We start from the raw sequence: 15,299 nt of genomic DNA, 5'->3' as shown, positions 1-15,299 counted from the left end.
CTCGATAAGAGCCTGCAACCTCTTGCAATTGGTCCATTGCATAGAGTTCTAGGGCCTAGACTGGCCTTCCTCCATTTGATGGTCACTGGTTGTGCTGGTCCACAGTTCTCATCCTCTCCACCTGTTTGGCCCTTGATGGGAGGTGACACCCAACAGAGAAGGTTGGCCTAGATCAGTGGTTCTCAACCTGTGGGTCGGGACTCCATTTGGGGTCGAATGACCATTTCACGGGGGTCACCAAACCATGCTGTCTGCCACTTTTTTCCCTTTTCCCTAGCTGTCCTACTCCCTCTTATTGGTGGCCACACCCATTTGGGGGTCACCACAACATGGGGAACTGTATTATGGGGTCACGGCATTAGAAAGGTTGAGAACCACTGGCCTAGATCGTACGCCACCGTTTTAAAAACTTTTGGCCACTTATCCACTTATTTTATTTAACCTGGTTAAATAAAAGCCTGGACAATATTAAGGAATCATGAAAGGCCCAGAAGAAAAACAGAGGTGCACTGCCTTGTCGGACCTTTCCCTTCAAATCCAAACCAAATCCCTTCAAAAATAGTTGCCAGCAAAAGAAGAGAGGCGATATAAGACGAGAAAGAGGAGGAAGCCATATTGGTAGAAGAAGGATGATTGCTAAGTGCAGGAACTGAAAATGAATATCCAAAAGAAAACCATCAAGAGAATAAAGTCATTGCATCTTCTCTGAAGTCAGCCAACTTCAGCCTTGAAGCTTCTATTATTTGAAAAGCAAGCAGGCAACCCTGAGATTTTGAACTGAAAATTGGCCTTTCCTTGATTTGGGATATCTTGAGAAATATTGATCCATTCTCTCGCTATTCGATGGTTCCTTGGGCGTGACCTGCTCGGAGGCCACTGGCAGAGGCAGAGCAGCACAGCGTGAAAGCCCTGATAGGGCACATCACCTCCAGTTCTTGGCCTGGAGCCCTGAAGCAGAATCTTCTTGCCTCCGGTGCTCTAAACAGAGCCCTCAGCCAGATGGCACCTCTTCTTCCCCAGCCCTCTTAATCAACCCTACATTTGGTAGACACTGACTTTTTTCTATTTTCTATCTCTGTTCCCACTGGGTTACTACTGTCAACTACAGATGTACTCACCCTGAGGAACGGAGGGAAGAAAAGGAAAAAGGGAAGAAAAAGAAAAGAAAGAGAGAGAAGAGGGAGGGAGAGAGGGAGGGAAAGACAGGGAAAGAAAGAAAGAAAGAAAGAAAGAAAGAAAGAAAGAAAGAAAGAAAGAAAGAAAGAAAGAAAGAAAGAAAGAAACTCATCAAGGAGAGAAGCAACTTAGAACTAAGGAGAAACTTCCTGACAGTGAGAACAATTAACCAGTGGAACAACCTGCCTCCAGAAGCGGTGAATGCTCCGACACTGGAGGTTTTTGAGAAGAGACTGGACAGCCATTTGTCTGAAATGTTATAGGGTTTCCTGTCTGAGCAGGGGGTTGGACTAGATGACCTCCAAGGTCCCTTCCAACTTTACTATTATTATAATTATTATTATTATTATTATTAAAGAAAAGGAAGGAAGGAAGGAAAAGACAGAGGGAAAGAAAGAAAGAGAAAGAGAGAGAAAAGAGGGAGGGAGAGAAGGAAGGAAAAGACACAGAAAGAAAGTGAGAAAGAAAGAAAGAACTAAACGGATCAAGAACAAAATCATCCCTTCAGCTCTTCCCAGTCCAGGAATTGATATTGTTTTAGGTGGTCCTCACCTTATGACTTCAGCTGAACCCAAAATTTCATTGTAACTTTGAACGGTCACTAAATGAACTGGTGTAAGTTGAGGACTATCTGTATATGGTCTCCTGCCTTGAGCAGGGTGCTGGACTAGAAGACCTTTGAGGTCCCTGCCAGCCTTGTGATGCTATGTTCTACCTTCTCTAAACCATGGAGATGGCTTATTTGAGCACCTATCACAGTGGTGGCGAACCTATGGCACGGGTGCCAGAGGCGGCACTCAGAGCCATCTCTGTGGGCACACATGCCATCACCCCAGTCCTAGGCCTTCAGCTGGGTTTTATAAAATCTTTTCGCTTTAGGCCTTTTTTGTACCAAAAAATAAGGTTCAATCAGTCAATTTCAACTTCTCGCAGGGAAAAAAAAGATCTTGCAAAGTTGGAATTGATTGATTGAACTTTTTAGTCCCACCCGGTCTGCTGTTACCACTGCAGCCACACCCACCCAGTGGGCCACACCACCCAATGGGCCACACCTACCCAGCACCAGACCATGCATAAGTGGATTTTGGGTTGCAGTTTGGGCACTTGATCTCTAAAAGGTTTGCCATCACTGACCTATCGTCAGGAGAAATCAGCAAGAGAAATCTTCAGAGGGAAGAATGGACAAAGCTTGTTCCTTGAATCTATCAGAAGTTATAATCGTCATAGTTGCAGAATAATATATTCTTAGCAAAAGGCAAAAAAAGGAAAGAGAGAGAGAGAGAGAAAGAAAGAGAGGGAGAGAGGGAAGGAGAGAGAGAAAGAAAGAAAGAAAGAAAGAAAGAAAGAAAGAAAGAAAGAAAGAAAGAAAGAAAGAGGGAGAGAGGGAGAGAGAGAAGGAGAGAGAGAGAGAGAGAGAGAGAGAGTCATCTGAGACACAAATGCCCTCTATCCAATAATAAAGTCTAACTGGATTCCATTATTTGTGAGGCCCTTTAGTTGGAGCCCACTGAGCTGGCTACCCTATCCAAAAAAAGGCAAAACAATACATCATTTAAAGGAGAGAATTTCAGTAGAAGAGAATATTCGTAATTCAGGGTTGAATTGTGGAGTGCCTGGTGCTCTCTGAGCTGGGTTGTTTCCTTGCAGACATTTCATGACCCAACTAGGTAACATCATCAGTGCTGGCAACCAGGAAAACAACCCAACTCAGAGAGCACCAGGCACTCCCCAGAGAGAAGGTCCGTTTCTAGCCGAATCGTCCGCAATTATTTTGAGAGACAAATAATGCAGGCGAGAGAAATCATTCAAAATAAACAACGAAAGAGCAAGAAAGGGACAGGGCAGCCAATAAATCTGAGCAATGAAATTAAAAAAAAAAATGCAGGTTGGGCACAATGCTCCTTGGGGGGTTTATAAATGGAGAGCAGGCAGGGAGAGGAGGGGAAAATCCAGAGGCCGATGCAAAGAAAGAAGGCAACTGCCGGGGATGGAAAAGGCTGACCTTGTTAGAGTGCATGATGTAGCGAAGTTGCACATGGTGCCATCTTACCACCTCAATGGGCTGCCGGATGATCAGAAAGCAAGGAGATGGAAGAGGAGAACCATGAGCAGAAGACAGGCAGGGGGTGCCAAGATCTCAGGGGCAAAAAGTGCAAAACTCTGTCTTGACCTTCAAAAACACAGAGCAACTGGAACCCTCCCACCCAGGAGCCCAACAAACAGACCCCCCCCCAAAAAAAGAAAAAATGAAAAAGTAGCCTCTTAAATCCAAGAAACACCCTGGATCACACCCCCAGGCAGGCTTCCCAGCCCAGTCTAAACTGCTTTCTTTCTTTCTTTCTTTCTTTCTTTCTTTCTTTCTTTCTTTCTTTCTTTCTTTCTTTCTTTCTTTCTTTCTTTTTTTCTTTCTTCTCTTGGGAACTTTGAGAAATACTTTTAAAAAAAAACAAAAAACAAGGCACTCACATTTCAGCCCCCAGGGCTGGCTTTGTCCGTTGTTGTTTTTTTTCCTCTTCTGCTCACTCTTTGCCTCTTTCACTGAGGGATCAATGTTAAATTTTTTTCAGGAGAGTTGCTAGCAAGGTTGACAGGTGCAGGTTAAAATTGCAAAAAAAGAGAGAGAGAGAGAGAGAGAGACTTCAAAAGACACCCAAGGCCAAGTTGCAGAGAAGTTCAAAAGAAGGAGCTGGGGAGGAGGATCCAAAAAGTTAAAAGTTCGGAATCAACTCCAGGACCGAGAGTAGCCAAATGAGGAATAGTTAATTTGGAGATGTTTCTCCAATCCCATCACAACGTCTTGCTTATCGTGGTTTAGTCTTCAGCACCCACCACCTTCTTTTTACACACACTTGCCTCTCTCCAAGGAGCGGGGGGGGGGGGGGGATCTTGACTGTCAGCAAAGCTAATTTACGGAGAAGCCTGGAAAAAGAACGAGGCAGCAGCTTTGGAAAAGGGAAGGGACGTTTTCAAAAAGGCTTGGTCCACTGTTCCATCTTGGTGTGCGGTGTTCTTCAGCAAGCAAGTCCAGATGAGCAGAGGAAACCAGGTGACTGGGAGCACTTCCTCCCCATCTCCTGCCTGCTGACTCACTCAGAAGACCGATGCTCTTCCATCCCATCAAGCTATCAGTGCAGAGTTGGCAAGATCTCCAGAGAATGAGGTTTAATGGCCGTGTGCAGAAAGCATCTTCCAGACAAGAAGATGTCACAAGGAGGTAAAAGTATCTGATCTCGAGGCGGCTGGGAGGAAATGAAAGCTGGGCAGAAAGTCTCCTTAGAAGAGGGGGGGAATGCAAAGCGGTCCCCCAAGCTGGAAAAATGTCAGAGGGCGAACACAGCTGCCTAGAAAAGGCAACTGTGACATCTCTAACAAAGCAACAACGTCACTCATGGCTATTTAGCTGGTTCCCCGCCCTCTGAACCGATCACAGGAAAGCATCTATGTAGAGCATTTACCAGAATGAAGCCAAGCGTGAGTGATTTACCAGCAGGCTTCCCACAACGTGCCCTTGAGTGATGGGGAAGGGGGGGGAGGTAAAGGGGAGGTCTGTCTTTTCAGGGTCACATGATGTTCAGTAAGCTACTATGCAGAAATCAAGTATCTGCCCCCCCCCCCCATTCTAGGACGTACTGAATCAAATAGGTTTTTTTACCAGAATGGTCTTTTGTGAGATGCACAGCAATGCACGTTGTATTTCTTTGGTTTTTTTTTTTTAAAGTATATTGGAATTTTAAAAATAAAACATACACAATTTCCATCTTACTCCCCCCCCCAAGTGTGAAAGTTTCTGTAAAACGCACAAACACAGTCATGTGGGGAGACCGTTGCAATGTTAATGAAACCTGAAAGAGGAGAAAAATCTCACTCAGTCAAATAGAAAAGCTTGAGAAGAAACTGTCAAGACGCCGAGAGCCAAATCAATTCCCATCCCTGAAAATATATATCTCTTAATTTCAGTGGCAGTTCGCCACCGTTTTGTACCTATATTATTCTCTTAAAATTATTTTTTAAATACATTTAAATATTGTTTCCACGGTACACTGTATTATAATCTGTGTGATAGACTAAGCCAGCCAAATAAAACATAGAACACAGAAATGATAAATACGTAAATACATAATACATAGTCAATAAATAATCAATAAGTCCACGAGTCATAAAAGGGCCAAAGTTGCCCATCCCTGCACTAAATTAATGCTTCTGAATTTCTGTAGAGCAGTGGTTCTCAACCTTTTTAATGCCGCGACCCCCAACCGGTCATAAGTCAAGGACTACTCAACTGGTGCAGCACCGTTTGCAGAATGGGACTTTTGGCGGGTTCAGCAGGGCAAAGACAGCCTGGATAATTCCTATTGGCTTTTGAAAGCCCATAGAATTAGACTCTGTTCAAGAGAGTCTCTTCTATGGGCTTTCAAAAGCCAATAGACTAAAAGAGAGTAGCACAGCTAAGGAAAAGGGGGAAAAAATGGCGGACTGCGTTGTTTGGCGACCCCCGTGAAATGGTCGTTCGACCCCAAATGGGGTCCCGACCCACAGGTTGAGAACCACTAGCTTAGAGCCTCACCAAGTCTAAATCTGGCACAAGGGGGGGGGGGAAATAAGTCAAAATAGAGGCTGCAACTATGCAATCAAAGCCCCACAATGTTTTGGGGGAGATTATATTGACACATAAATCCTGGGAAGTTATTGTTCTTCCTTCCTTCTCCCAATACAGTGAACGCTTCCTTCTTTTTGCTGGCTCAGCAAAGGTAAATTTCCTATGTGGTTAACTAGTCCTGTGAAGCCACCCTATAATTCTATCATATTTTTAGTTCTCCCTTCCAGTCTCCAAATGCACCGAAATCATTTTTACTTTTATTTGTAAGAAACATCTTCGCTCTCCTCCAGCCTTTTCTGACCTCCACATCTGAACCATGGCAATCTGAAGTCGGCAGCCCAAGATAATTAAAAACATATGGCAAGTGCTCTGAAAAAACCGCAGAGGAGGAAGGAAAACAAGCTACCAATGTATTATCACTGAGAAATTACCTTGAAATTGTGCTGAGATTGAGAGATTCTGGAAGCAAAAGAGCATCATAACATTTTTCTCTCTCTCTTTCTGTAGATACCATCTGCGTATGTAATATATTGCACTTCTATAGATTAATTAAATCTTCAGGCAAAAACAGTATGCCATTTTCTTAGCTGATCTTTCTTCTAGAATTAGCAAGAGCTTTAGAAGAGACCATAGGCTTTTTGTCCAGGGAAGCTAGCAGCTGACAATTTGTCCTACAATACATTTCCTGGGTTATAGAGATTCTAGAAGATGTTGAGACTCTAGAAAGAGTGAAGAGGAGAGCAACAAAGATAATCAGGGGACTGGAGGCTGAAGCATATTAGGAACGGTTGCTGGAATTGGCGATGTCTAGTCGAATGAAGAGAAGGACGAGGGAGGACATGATAGCAGTCTTCCAATATCTCAGGGGCTGCCCCAAAGAAGAGGGAGTCAAGCTATTCTCCAAAGCGCCTGAAGGCAGGACAAGAAGCAACAGATGGAAACTAATCAAGGAGAGAAGCAACCTAGAACAAAGGAGAAACTTCCTGACAGTTAGAACAATTAATCAGTGAAAAAAACTGCCTCCAGAAGCAGTGAATGGTCCAACACTGGAAGTTTTTAAGAAGAGACTGGACAGCCATTTGTCTGAAATGGTATAGGGTTTCCTACCTGAGCAGGGGGTTGGACTAGATGACCTCCAAGGTCCCTTCCAACTTGATGATGATGATGATGATAGATAGATAGATAGATAGATAGATAGATAGATAGATAGATAGATAGATAGATAGATGAGAGAAGGAGAGATAAAGAAATGTATTATTGATAGATTAGCTAGGTAGATAGATAGATAGATAGATAGATAGATAGATAGATAGATGAGAGAAGAAGAGATAAAGAAATGTATTATTGATAGATAGATTAGCTAGGTAGCTAGGTAGCTAGGTAGATAGATAGATAGATAGATAGATAGATAGATAGATAGATAGATAGATAGATAGATAGATAGATTATTATTGTTATTATATAGATGAGAGCGTTTCGCTCTACGTCTGAACCAAATCACTATGCTCTTCTCAGCAAAATATGGATAAAACAATCCATGGCCTCTCACAAGACCTGAACTCAATCCCTGCTGACCAAAGAATGAAAATTTTGCTTGCATGCAAGATACAGCAGGGTTAATTCAATCTACTCCGTTTCTCCAACTGCTCTCTTTCAGGGCAAGTATGTGACCTTGCTACTTCAAAAAATCCTTCACCTCCCCAAGACATTGGTTCAAAGGGCATGGACGCCAAATAAGATCAGGCATGGAATTCAATCACATACCAGAGTCTTAAATAGGAAGGAGTCGGATAGCACTTTTTCCAACCGTTTTTGTTGAATCGTACTGTCAACTTCTGCCTCGGTCTTTTGACCAAAGAAATCTACTTGCTTAATGCCATGGTAAAAAACCACACCGTGGATGCTTAAAAACCATGTTAGGAAAATCAGAGGTTGTACGTGTAAGTCCTCAACTTATGACCAACATTTCTGTTGCTAAGTGAGACATTTGTTAAGTGAGCTTATCCCATCTGATGTCCTTTCTTGCCTCCGTTGTTAAGTGTGTCACTGCAGGTGATAAGTTAGTAACCCGGTTGTTAAGTGAATCCCGCTTCCCCATTGGCTTGGCTTGTCAGAAGGTTGCAAAAGGGGATCACGTGACCCCCCCCCGGGATGCTGCGACCGTCATAAGTATGAACCACTTGCCAAACGTCTGAATTTTGATCACGTGATCCTGGGGAGGCTGCAAAGGTCATAACTGTGAAAAACGGTCATGAGTTTCATTTTTCAGTGCCGTCGTAACTTTGAACGGTCACTAAATGAACTGTTGTAACTTGAGGACTAGCTGCACACCTAGATGGTTCCAGCTTTCACCCAGTTCACACCCCAAACTCTATGATCTTCTATAGCTGAGCTCTGCACTGCAACTATGTTGGTTCTAACCCTCTGGACTGAGATGCTGAGCGGATGGAATTAAAGCAGGCATTCCAGAGGCCCAACTAGCGAGATCCCAGCGAGATCAATAGACTAATCAATAGAGCCTGATCTAGTCCCAGAGAGGACATATGAAAAGACAGATCCCCAAAACCCATCAGCAGAACAATACCAACTGCCCACTTCAGTTCAACATATTTAAATACATCGTGAATAGGCTACAACTCCTATTTGGGAGACACGATCTTGTATACAGACAACCAACCCTCTTGAAACTGATTCTCCCAGGTGACAACAACAACAAAAACCCAACAAAACCATGATGTTACCCATGGGAAAGAAACCAAAGCCTGATGTCTACACAGGCACTCCTCAACTTACACCAGTTCATTTAGTGACCGCTCAAAGTTTCCGCGACACTGAAAAAAAGTGACTTATGGCCGTTTTTCACACTTACAACCGTTGCAGCATCCCCACGGTCGCGTGATCAAGATTCGGACGCTTGGCAACTGGTTCCTACTTACGACGGTTGCAGCCTCCCGGGGTCACGGGATCCCCTTTTGCGACCTTCAGGCAAGCAAAACTCAATGGGGAAGCCAGAATCCCTCAACAACTGTGTCACTCACTTAACAACCTGAGTGATTCACTTAACAACTGTGGTAGGAAAGGTTGTAAAATGGAGCGAAGCTCACTTAACAAATGTTTCACCTTAGCAACATACATTTTGGGCTCAATTGTGGCCGTAACCCAAGGACTACAATTTTGCTTGCACACCGACCCCACAACCACAGGCCCCAACATGTATGCACATTAGATGTGCTTTCACGTGTTAAGAATAGAATAGAGCTGGAAGGGACCCTGGAGGTCTTCTAGTCCAGCCCCCTAATTCTTTGATGGCTATCTTCACGTTCTTCCTTTGATGTAATGTATGCCCTCGTCAGCCAGTCTTGCCCCTCTGGGTTCCACTGAGCAGGTCAATCTTCCAGCAAAAGAATTAATGATTACAAGTTTGACATCAGGATTTTTCTTTTTAAAAAAAGGACAAAAGAACCTTGAAGCATTTTAACCTTTTCAGGAAACCCCCCCTGGGAGAGATCAGGGCAGTTCTGCAGATTCTTCATGATAACTTCATATTTTCTTCATTTCATATTTTCATTTTCTCAGAAACTCTGGGCACCAGTTGTCACAGCCCTGAGAATTCCCCACCCCAATTTCCGACAACCTGACTGGAGGCCAACTCAGAAGTGTCACTTATGAAGTTTATGGTTAAGTTCAAACTTTAGATCTCTCAGCTCCTGTGTCATATCTCTTCACCGCAAGTCTCCAGGCACTCTATTTGTAAATTACCAGCTATTGCCGGAACCACGGTGTGAAGTGCACCGATGCCTTGAAGCAGTGGTGGGATTCAAATGTGTGAACAATCGGTTCTCTGCATGGATGCCACTTCCGGAAGTCCATTCTGGGCCTGGGCAACAAAAAAATTAGCTACCGGTTCTGCTGAACTGGTGTGAACCGGCTGAATCCCACCACTGCCTTGAAGCAGGCTGCATGAGGGAGATAGCGTGCAAATATTTAACCACAATTGAGTCAACCAGGGGGGGAAACTCATAGCAACAGAGGGCCATGGCTGGGCCATGCGGTTTTCCCACGTCAATTCTCTAGGCGTAGCCACCACCTCTGACATCAATAAATAATCCTTGACTTACAGCAGTTCACTAAGTGACCGTTGAATTACAACATCACTGAAAAAAATCACTTATGGCTAATTTTTACGCTTACGGATGTAGTGGCAGCCCCGTGGTCACGTGATCAAAATTCAGCCGCTTGGCCACTGACTCGTATTTATGACAGTTGCAGCATCCCGGGATCCCGTGAAGATCTCCTTTTGTGATCTTCTGACAAGCAAAGAGGATGGGGAAGCTGGATTCATTGAACAATTGTGTTACTAACTTAACAGCTGCAATGAGTCACTTAAAACAACTGGGGAAAGAAATTGGAGGAGAAAAAGGCGGAGAAATTCACTTAGAAAAATTGCCCAGGACAAGCTCGTCCCGCAATCCATTTTTCAAATCCAGTGGATTGTGGAACTACCTTCTTTTAACCTAGGCTTGTCTCTCATAGCACGTTGCCCCCCCCCTGCAAAAATGGGGGCCAACAACTGGCCTCCAGAAGTTGTGAATGCTCCAAGACTGGAAATTTTTAAGAAGAGATTGGACGCCCATTTGTCCGAAATGGTATAGGGTTTCCTGCCTGATGAGCAGGGGGTTGGACTAGATGACCTCCAAGGTCCCTTCCAACTCTGCTATTCTGCTGTTCTGATTGTGTTTCCTTTACTGTTTGGTGCATTTCCTCACTAAATTGAAGCAACCATTTGGCGTCACACTGTGGTTTACGAGTCATCTTGGCACTGAAAGTTGATTCACGCTTACCCTGAAGGTATAATTAGCCCAGGGAATCTCATCAACGCCGTTCACCTTTTCGGTATCGCTTCTTTCATCTTTAATCTCTTTCTTCCTCAAACGGTGCTTGTTTTAACAGAACAGAAACAAACCTTCGCCTTTCAGCAGTGCCCATGTGGGGAAACTCGTTCTTCTTATATGGATGCGATTATTATTCGTAGAAATGTTGGGGAGATCTTTATACTCAATTGTTACTTATCAAAATAATAAGAATTGTATTAATTCAAGGTTGGCAAAAAGAATATTAGTGGAAGAAGAGAAAATCAAGCAAAGCTACTATGTGGATTGTAGATTATAGAAACTAATTGTTAGTGATTGTTTTGTAAATATAAACCCAGACAACACACTGTTTACCAAATATTAAGGCGGTTATGTTAAAAAAACTTATATCTATCTATCTATCTATCTATCTATCTATCTATTTATCTCTATCTATCTCTATATATCTATATACATCTATACATCTATACATCTATACATCTATATCTATATCTCTATCTATCTATCTATCTATCTATCTATCTATCTATCTATCTATATACTGCTCAAAAAAATAAAGGGAACACAAACATATAGGATCCTATACGTTTGTGTTCCCTTTGTTTTTTTGAGCAGGATAGATAGATAGATAGATAGATAGATAGATAGATAGATAGATAGATAGATAGATATAGATATGTAAGTTTTATTAAGCACTAAGCTTTCATTAGCCACTGCTAACATTGTCAAAGTGTAAGCTAACCTTGGGAAGGCTTTGTTTTATAGCCCTTTAAGTGTCAGTAATTTGGCCATTGAGCTTGATGTGTTGACAGCATGTGATGTTGTGATGGCAAGTGGGGGGGAGTGACCATGTGGCAACACCAGATGGTCTGACGCTACATGACAGGCATGTCTGGCCGGGGAAGAAAGCAGCAGGAGGCAGAGTGGCGAGAGCTAGGCGGATGCCAGCCAATACAACCAAACTGAGATCAATACTTCCAACCACACGTGGTTGGCGGACTGATGGACCTATTATGTGCTCAATGGCCAACAGGGTGCATCAAAAAAGAAAAAAATACTCAAGACATATCTCCTCCCCTGTCTCCTCCCTCCCTGATACAGCTGATAAAGCGAGAAAGAGCCTGTGGCCTAGGGGTCAATACAGCTGCCTAACGTGCAAGCAGCCCACGTTCCCAGGTTCGAATCTCAGAAGGGTATGGCTGGCTGATGAGAGCTAATTAGCTCGAAATAGCTAACCCAGTGCCCTTTAACCCTTTGTTAGCAATCCAATATGTATATGTATATGTGTATATATATAGATAAATATTTTGGATTGCTAACAAAGGGTTAAAGGGGGACTGGGATAGCTATTTTAAGCTAATTAGCTCTCATTAGCCAGCCATACCCTTCTGAGGGTATATATAAAAAGAATCCCAAGTTCAAGTCCCAACCGAATGATGAGTTTTCACTTTAATCTCTTCACATCTCTGCCAGCATCCTCTGCCTCGGAAGACAGTTTTGACACTCATGTCGAAACAATCACATAGGCTGCCTTATACAGGGTGTCCTCGACTGAGGATCACGACTGAGCCCCACATTTCTATTGCTGATCGAGATGGTTGTTAAGTGAGTTTGGCCCCACGGTCATTAAAGTGAATCACGGCAGTTGTTAAATTACTAACATGGTTGTTAAGTGAATCTGGCTTCCCCACGGACTTTGCAAAAGGGGACTGTGTGATTTCCCCCCCCCAGATGCTGTGACTGTCGTAAGTATGACCCACTTGCCAAACATCTGAATTTTGATCAGCTGATCATGGGGATGCTGTAAAAGTCGTAACCGTGGAAAATGGTCCTAAGTCCCTTTTTTTTCTCAGTGATGTTGTAGTTTTGAACAGTCACTCAGCAAACCGTTGTAAGCTCATTCATAACAAGAGTTATGAAGGCTAGCAAACATCCCTGTACAAAATCGCCCACATCATATAAAAGAAGGTTTAATTCCCTTCTCCATGCTGAGGGGCATCGACAGGACCGCATACGTGCTCACCAGGGCTCTCCCTTCATACATACTCAGAGCAAAGTCAATTCTGAACCCCACGTAACCAAACTAGGCTGTGAGGAACCCTAGAGAATTCCATCCCTCCCCACAAAAAACCCCCAAAACTTTTCAGAGAAATGCTCATTAAGAAATGGATTCCTGCCTCGGGCAGGGGGATGGACTAGGAGACCTTCAAGGTCCCTTCCAACCCTAGGATTAGGGTGAACCTACTTCCCATTTATGGAATCCACCACCAGGGCTTATAAAGACAGCTCTTATTTTATCTGGCTTCAAAAAGGATTAAGCAAATTGACTAGAGCAGGGGTCTGCAACCTTGACAACTTTAAGACTTGTGGACTTCAGCTCCCGGAATTCCTCAGCTCTGGAATTCTGGGAGCTAGAGTCCACAAGTCTTAAAGTAGTCGAGGTTGCAGACCCTTGGACTAGAGAGCGTGTCCATCAACTGGTATTATTAAGACAGCTACTGGAACCTTCATTCAGAAGCAGAATACCTCTGAATTAACAGCAAACGGGAAGGTATAATTGCATTGGTCGATCTATTTGTTTCCCCAAAGCAACTGGACAGGATCCCACCAAGCCACTCTGTGCATCCCCAACTTAGCATGAGACAGCCCTGCAGTCAAAGGATATTTTTTTTCCCTCCAGCATCCAGATATACTTACATAAGCCTGAGAAAGGAGAGCTTTTTTCTCAAGGAAGCTAATCGGAGATGGCAAGTCTGCTTTGTACCTAAGTTGGAGGAGACCTTCTTGGGATGAAGGTTCTGGACCATGACTATGCTTGGCAGACCACCAGAAGGTCACGCAGGGGCCCACGACCCATAGAAAGCTTCCCCACAGTTCTCAGCAGTCTAGCCTTGAAGGAAAAGCTGCTTCAGAGTCCAGGCCATGGAAACAGGTCCCAAAAGACAGCGTGTGAATCGGATGCTTGGTGTACGTGCCTTCTCTTCTCTGTGAAGATTAGTCCATTGATTGCATTAAGTTCCAGGTCTGCAGAAGAAAGAGCTTCTGGGTGGCATAATCTTCAGCAGATTCCTCAAACAGCCTCCTTATTATGAGACTTTCCCAAGTCTTTCTCCCACTCCTGAAGGCTAACAAAAAAAAAAATCTTGGCTGGATATTTTGATTGCTTCCGATTGCTTCTTTTTGGGAACCCCGGTGTGGTCTTCGCTAAGGCTCAGTCCTCTGTCTGTGTGTGTGGGTCTTGAGGTGGATAGATCTTCTCTGTCCCAGTTCTCAAGGAGGAAACTAGCCCTGCCTGCACAGCTCCACCTGGGCATGATGTCAGGTGCAGCGTGCTACAAGGAAGGTTGAGCCTTTGCTCTTTAAATCCCAACGCAGCACCTGAAAACAAAGATTCCCCCAAGGAGCTCGAAGTTTGCTCCCTCCTGCCATCATCAGCAAATAAACGGGTGGGAAGAGCACCTGATCAACCGAAGCAGGTGGCACAAGAGAACATTGGGGCTCTATTCGGGACCTGCCAACACATGTACAAACACAACGATTTAGCCTCCAGGAACAAAAGGTTCTGAGAGAAGATCTTGTGGCCAGGATAGGATTTTAACAGAATGACCAAGTCGGAAAGGACCTTGGAGATCTTCTAGTCCAGGGGTTCTCAACCTTGGCAACTTTAAGACTTGTGGACTTCAACTCTGGGAGTTGAAGTCCACAAGTCTTAAAGTTGCCAAGGTTGAGGACCCCTGTTCTAGTCCAACCCCCTGCTCAAGCAGAAGACTCCATACCATTCAGGACAAATGGCTGTCCAGTTTCTTCTTGAAAACCTCCAGTGTTGGAGCATTCACAACTTCCGGAGGCAGGTTGTTCCACTGGTTAATTGTTCTCACTGTCAGGAGATTTCTTCTTAATTCTAGGTTGGTTCTCTCCTTGGTTAGTTTCCATCCATGGGATTTTGAGTCTTTGGAGCCTTCTTCTGACTAAAGAAGGTGGAAGACCAGAAACGGATTTGGCCTTTTTTGACAACACGCCTAGAACTTTGTGACCCTCACTTTTCCAGAGCCAGGGTCCCGATCAAAGATATGACACAATGTGCATCCAAAGGATGGATTCCTCTTGTCTCAAAATCTGTTCCATTCCTTCCTCCAGCTGCTATAAAATCCTTAGAACTTTTCAAGTGGCCTTTCCTTTCTAAAACAGATGGGTGACTCTCCAGGAAAAGGACACAAGAAAATGAAGCCATTGACAGCTGAAGGTTTTTGGCAGCCCTAAATCTTATTCTTGAGCGCTCCTAAACCACTCCATCTTCAATAAAAGGCGCAACTTTATGTATATACGATGCAAGAATTTAGATAACTAGATAACTATATTCAATCTCATACACACATGAAAATCAATCCAATCCTGTAGACTCGGGCTGCGGAGTCATCTCATGATCATCCATGGCTAAGAGCAGACTGGAACTAAGGACTTCTTGGTCTTGATCAAGCACCAGGTTTCTTCTCCTGGGCCTCACAGGAAAACAAGGGGCTGGTTTGGCTAAAAGTTCCTTTGAAGTTTTATTTCAGGGAGGAAGGAAGGAAGGAAGGAAGGAAGGAAGGAAGGAAGGAAGGAAGGAAGGAGGGAGGGAGGGAGGGAGGGAGGGAGGGAGGGAGGGAGGGAGGGAG

General features: G+C 44.0%; 1 protein-coding gene across 20 annotated transcripts in view; it reads right to left on the bottom strand.

Moving 5' to 3' along the window:
• Window positions 1-15,299, bottom strand: part of GRAMD1B (GRAM domain containing 1B) — a 128,190-nt gene that overhangs the window by 78,161 nt on the left and 34,730 nt on the right. Inside the window, exon 1 of one of the 20 annotated variants that reach the window (XM_039368518.1) lies at window positions 3,643-3,663. The exons of the other annotated variants lie outside the window; for them this stretch is intronic. The gene's annotated coding sequence lies outside the window, so the exon portion shown is untranslated. Of the gene's footprint in view, window positions 1-3,642; window positions 3,664-15,299 lie in introns of those variants that run through there. 20 annotated transcript variants of the gene reach the window in all.

The sequence above is a fragment of the Crotalus tigris genome, unplaced genomic scaffold (assembly GCF_016545835.1).
Source record: "Crotalus tigris isolate CLP2741 ecotype Arizona unplaced genomic scaffold, ASM1654583v1 scf7180000020815.588926, whole genome shotgun sequence".
In the NCBI taxonomy this organism is placed as follows: Eukaryota; Metazoa; Chordata; class Lepidosauria; order Squamata; family Viperidae; genus Crotalus; species Crotalus tigris.
This window is presented reverse-complemented; position numbering and strand designations above follow the sequence as displayed.